Source organism: Protopterus annectens, chromosome 4.part0 (assembly GCF_019279795.1).
Source record: "Protopterus annectens isolate FY-2018-M chromosome 4.part0, PAN1.0, whole genome shotgun sequence".
NCBI classification, from domain to species: domain Eukaryota; kingdom Metazoa; phylum Chordata; order Ceratodontiformes; family Protopteridae; genus Protopterus; species Protopterus annectens.
Genome location: NC_056733.1, coordinates 1,744,006,858 through 1,744,013,417, shown reverse-complemented (window position 1 = coordinate 1,744,013,417; position 6,560 = coordinate 1,744,006,858). Strand labels below are relative to the sequence as shown.

The 6,560-nt window shown below is 38.7% G+C and overlaps 1 protein-coding gene across 4 annotated transcripts in view; it reads left to right on the top strand.

Annotated features, from left to right (window-relative positions):
* MGAT4B (alpha-1,3-mannosyl-glycoprotein 4-beta-N-acetylglucosaminyltransferase B) overlaps positions 1-6,560 on the top strand; it is a 1,742,611-nt gene that overhangs the window by 1,474,256 nt on the left and 261,795 nt on the right. The gene's annotated exons all lie outside the window — the stretch shown is intronic.

Sequence of the window (6,560 nt, the reverse complement as noted above, 5' to 3'; positions counted from 1 at the left end):
TTTGTTTTTATATGTTGGTTATGTGGCCAGGAACATCACATAACCCACGCACTCAAGTCACTCCACAACAAGTACAAATATGACTCTGTCATTGCCCATGTTGGTGTGAACAACCTGAGATGTACCTCCCTGGACTACATGAAAAGAGACATGGAAGAGCTCTCCAATCTTGTAGCCCAGGCAGGTATGACCCTAGCCCTGAGTAGCATTTTGCCATCACCCAGAATAATGCCGCAGTACAAGGACAAAATGATTGACTTCAACAATTGGCTAAGCTTCTGGTGCCATTCTAAAAGGATTCAGTATCTGTCGGCCTGGGATGACATGGTCGACAGACCACGATGCTTTGCCAGAGATGGCCTGCACCAGTCACCCCTGGGATTCTGGATACTGGCTAAGGTTCTTGCACCCCTATAGTGCCTTTTTTAGGTAAAGTTCAAATGACAAATTCACCACCGTAACAGGAACAGGCAAGCAAAAACTGAGGGTGATGCTACTTAATGCTAGAAGTCTAAATTTCAAAATGTACTCACTTGAGGCACTCCTTAAAATGGAGAACATTGATATTTGTGCAGTTACTGAGACCTGGTTCAAGGCTCCAGGAGGCACCCCTGCACTACCAGGCTATAACTCATACCACACTTTTCGGCCATGTAACCTGGACCGGAACACCAAAGGTGGAGGTGTGTCCATATTCATTAAGGATATCCACACCTCCAGGCTAGTTGCTCAGCATAATGCAGCCGAGGTTATCCAAGTGCAACTAACTCTGGGCAAAACTGCAATCCAAATTGTAGCTTGCTACAGATCACCCACCATGCCCCAGGATTCCCACTCCTCTTTTCTTGATGTACTGGAAAATATTAGGGTTCAACCAAACACCCTAATAATGGGCGATTTCAACTACCCCACCATTAACTGGGAAAAACTACTCATGTACCAACTCCTTTGCTCAACGCTTTCTGGAATTCATAAACTCCAATGCCCTGGATCAACTTATCCACACCCCCACCAGGGGCAACAATATCCTAGATCTAGTAAAAAATAGAGAAAATGGGGAATGAATCAAAAACTAGTAAATCACACTTTCCCCAGTAGTACAGGATCCAATAAAGGCTGTCCCACGATTGTAATCCACAGGTAGTCCAAAAAACATCCAAGGTAGATAATACGTAAAAAGTTTATTTAGCGATACAAAACAGTTTAAAATTCGCTTTCATCTCCAAACACTGGAAACTTCATCAGAATAAAGTGCCTCTGTGCTCACCAAGTTTTTATACCTTAATCATTAATTGACTTGATTTAATTTGATTTAATTCAACAACTTAATGACTTGCTTGAACAAGCTGCATTTAAAATCACACAACAAAATTTTACATATACATATTTTCTTGAAACACAAGCATTAACTAAATATAGTGTATACAACAACACAAATTTGTTTGTGTATTTTATAAATAGTTAGGCATTAAGGGCCTTGGACTATTTTAACAACTCCACTATATTCCTTCAGTTCACATTTGAATTCAGTATGGAAAGAATACATTTTCTTGATATTAGTATTAGAAAAGACTATGAACAAGGAACATATGTATCCAAGATATTTAGAAAGACATTTTTCTAATTCTTACCTCCACTACTGTAGCAACCACCCACCCCTACAAAAGAAGAATATTATTAAGGGACAAATGGTCAGGGTGGCCCGAATGACATCAAGATATACTGAGTTTATTGAAGAATTGGAATATGTACATAAATTATTCTCGGAGAGAGGCTACCCTGATTCCATCATTATTCCCTTAAAGGAAGAAGTGACAAAAGGTTGGGGAACTAAATATATTCCCTTACTGAATAAGGAAGTCACGACAGACAATGTGTCAAACACGAACCCTGAGTCCACCACTTATGAAGTTAGTAACAGTACTGCAACTAACATGAACACTCCATTTTTTGTTATGACATATAACACTAACACTAACCTAATATAGAAAACTATTAACAGGATATGGGTTTTTTTTAAGAACATGCCAAATAGATCAGAAATATTTGATAGACGTGTATGCTGTAGCTTCCGAAGGGGACCAAAGTTAAAGGCTATTTTCGAGAAAAAGAAGGAAGTGAAAGACAAAAGGAAGAAACGCACCTTTCGGTGTGAAAGATGTCCACAATGTACATTCATAGAAATTAAAGAGGAATTACAGGTACCAACTATTCCCATTAGGTTAAAAGGGAAACAATATTGCACATGTTACACTAGTGGGGTAGTATACTTGGCCTATTGTATCTCATGTTGGGGACACTACGTGGGTAAAACAGAAAGACATCTGCGGCAGAGAATTTATGAACATATGTATGACATAAAAAAGAAGGAGACAAATGCCCTTTACCACCATACGCTTTCTTGTAAGGGAGCCCACTTTAAGTTTTGGATCTTGCAAGTAGTACCCAGGAGCAACAGAGGGGGGGGGACTGGGAAAACCAACTCAGTTACCGGGAATTGATCTGGCAACTGAGATTGGATTCCAACACCCCCCCAGGGATGAACGACCATGTGTCCCTTTTACCTGCCCTAAAATTAAGGGCAAATAGAATAAAACCAAGTAAAAATAGAAAAAACACAAAGAAGTAGAATAGAATGTAATTTGTAATTTATATTTTTAACTATGTCTATCACGTGTGTTTTTAGATATTTGTTAAATATTAAATATAAATATAATTTTAACACTTGGTAGTTAGTTATTTATTTATTGAATATGTATTAAATTATATATTATGTTTTATTAAATAAATTTTAAGGGATACACATTTATACCATATATCTATACCATTCACTATCTATACCCATATTTATTTTTATATTTATATAACCTTAGATATTCACATTTAGATTGATACACAGGATGTTTGAAGAATATATACTCCATACATAAACTATATAACATCTTATATGTATTTGATTTAACAGACAACTATTATGGAATTATCATGAAATAATTTTACTAACTATTTATAAAATACACAAACAAATTTTTGTTGTTGTATACACTATATTTAGTTAATGCTTGTGTTTCAAGAAAATATGTATATGTAAACTTTTGTTGTGTGATTTTAAATGCAGCTTGTTCTATCAAGTCATTAAGTTGTTGAATTAAATCAAATTAAATCAAGTCAATTAATGATTAAGGTATAAAAACTTGGTGAGCACAGAGGCACTTTATTCTGATGAAGTTTCCAGTGTTTGGAGATGAAAGCGAATTTTAAACTGTTTTGTATCGCTAAATAAACTTTTTACGTATTATCTACCTTGGATGTTTTTTGGACTACCTGTGGATTACTATCATGGAATATCCTAGATCTAGTCATTACCAACACGAGTGACCGGTGTTCCACACCTGAATTCAGCGCCTCATTGGTCCGATCCGACCATAAGCTAATTACCCTAGATATCCACATCCTGCCCCCATCCCCCATTTAAGGAAACTATGGTAAAAATTTCTCCAAAGCCAACTTCATGCTTCTTAAGACAGAAGTGGTGAACTTCATAACACCCATGCAAATGGACAATACAGTTACGACAACTGAATCCTACACAATTGCACTTTATAAGCACTTACATGAGTGCATGGATCATGCTATCCCAAACAGAACCAAGACGCTATCCTCCAAAAAAAGGAAGCCGATCTGGTGGTCCCCTGCCATAAACAAACTGTACAACAGAAGGAAGAAACTGTTGCAAAAGAGAGTAAAATCCCATGAGTGGAGGGAGCTCCCTGGTCAGCCTCAGTAAGAAGCTACGGTCCCTGATAAAATCCTCCAAAGCTAGTTATGAAAACAAAATTGCCACTGATTCTAAAGACAGCCACAAAGCATTCTATAGCTATGTTAAGAATCTCAATGGTAACACTCAGATCTGCTCTGAGTTACAGCTCAATGGTACTAAATATACAGACCCAACTGATATTGCCAACATCCTGGCATATAGGTTCAGTGCTAACTTTACCCCTCTCTCACCCCCTACAGAACCCGTCTATATACCGGAAGAATGCAAAGTTCCTGTAATCACAGCTGCACAGGTAAAAACCACACTCTCCAAAGCCAAGAACACAGCATCCATGGGACCAGACAACATCCCAGGCTGCATTCTACATGAACTACAGAACGAACTGGCACCCCACCTAAGTACCATGTTCAATCATAGCCTCACCTCAGACTCAACAAAGTTCGCAGATGACTGCAAACTAGGAGGTATAATCGAAACTCCTAACGATGTGGACATCCTACAAATGGGCCTCACTGAGACAGATGCCTGGTGTCAAAGCCATGGCCTCAAGCTCAATGCTAAAAATGCATTGTCATCCCCTTTGGTAAAAACTCTGTACCCATGAACTACAACATAGGCAGTAGTATACTTAACACCAAAAGTGTGATAAGAAACCTTGGGACACAGGTGGACAGTAGTCTCTCCTTTGATAATCATATCGCCACAGTAGTCAGGAAATCCTTCTACATGGCACACCTCATCACAAAAGGTTTCTCATCCAGAAAAAAAGGTCATTGTTCTCCTCTACTCATCACTCATTAGACCCATTATAGAGTATAATGCCCCTTTTGGTATGTACCTCACAAAACATCTGCAACAGCTGGAAAGAATACCTCACAAAGAGGATTACTGGCCTCAAACAGATGCCCTACGCAGACCGTCTAAAAAAAACTCCAGCTTTACTCGGTCGCATATCGCCTACTCAGAGGTGATCTCTGCCTAACATACAAAGCTATGTCAAACCCAGAGCTGTTGGACATGCTCCACTTAAAGAAATCCCAGTCCCTCCGAGCTACATGCTCTAGGGACCTAAACCTTGTCACCACAGTAAACAGAACATGCCAGAGGGATAGATTCCTGTCCCAAAGACTTCCCATACTCTGGAATAAACTATCTATCTATATCAGACAAAGCTCCTCATTAGCACTCTTCAAGAAAAATCTTGATGATTGGATGGGCTCTGCTCAACAGTGGCACAGGAAAATAATTTTCTTGGGTGGCAAAATCCAGGGTACCTTTTTGGCTGGGCTTGTATAGGCCTCAAGGCCGATAGCCTAGTACCTACCTATGAACCTAAAGTATGAAGAACAAATTGTAATAACCAATATTTTAAATTATAATATACTTGCGTAATATGTATTGTGTAGTGCATGGAGTGCAGTCGTTATGCTCCGATATTTGGAAAAAGGCAAACCAGTTAAGTGTCAGAGTGGTGTGTGACCTGATTTTAATGTTAAGCACCCCCTGCTTTTCATTAAGATCAGGTCTACCACTTGGCAGTAACATCTGCCTGTACTGACTAGCAATTATAGCAGCAGAAGAAAACATTTTTTTCTGCTTGCTGTCCATACCGTTAATGTGCCCCTATCTTCCTGTAAAAAAAAAAAAAGTTGCTCGAATAACGGGATGTGTCTGCCTGCTAAATGTGAAGGATATGAATTCTGAAATTCAGTTATATGCCATTATTTATTTGACTTCAGTCCTCAGTGGTTTGTCTAAAAACCACAGATTTTGAGGACCAAACATACAATAATCCAGATGTTTTGTAAAAATTTAGGCAGTAGAGAGGCTTTAAAGAAAAGTGCAAATATAAATGAACAGCATAACACTGCATTTCTGACTGCATCTACTAAGTATTTTACAACTTTGAATGCCAACAAAACACTTGGCGATTTTCCCTGTAACTAATAGTACATGGAGCAGATAAAGCTCCATGCACTACAAAGAATTGTGATCATCTCACACTGACCATAATCCTGTATTACGTGTTAACATGGATGTCAAGATTCACCTCTCAAGCTTCACTCTCAAGGTAAATTTCTTTGCATCCATGTCTTGAGATCGGTGAGCTGCTCATAACTTCCTATGTAGTGCATGGAGCTCCCTGGTTAAGCACTCTCTTGTAGTGCGAGACTGGAAATTAACAGTGTGTAGAGGGGTGTGATTAACAATTGTTAAGCATCCCGTACGTATTACGGTAGGGTCTACACTAAAACCAGACAGCAGTGACCAGAAAACAGCAGCAGCATGGCATGAAATGGCTTTGTTTCAACTTTTTCTGCCTGTTTGCTAAAATACCGTACCCCCAGTACTTGGGTTACAACAGCTTCCCTTACACAGGGAATATGCAAGACATCAACCACTTCCCCACATTACTGCCTTTCAAAGCTGACACAATACTTTTCATTTTTTCTTTTAATCCTATTTTTGACTAGCTAGTAGTACATCAAGAAAATTCTCCATGAAATGCAAACAATTATGATTAAATTTACAGTCGTAAGTACAGATTGTGTTCTCTACTCAGATGCCAAGATTCACCGCTTGTGCTCCGCTCTCAGGGTAACTTTCTTGTCTTCCATGTCGTGAACACATAATATGCTCATTACAATCAGTGACACCATCATAATCCTCTATATTTTGCACTATTTGTTAAATCTTTATTTTATTATATTCTTATGGCTGTGTTCTCTTTCGTGGGCTGAACCTGAAACTGGTCCATGTGGATCACTGTTCTGTCCCA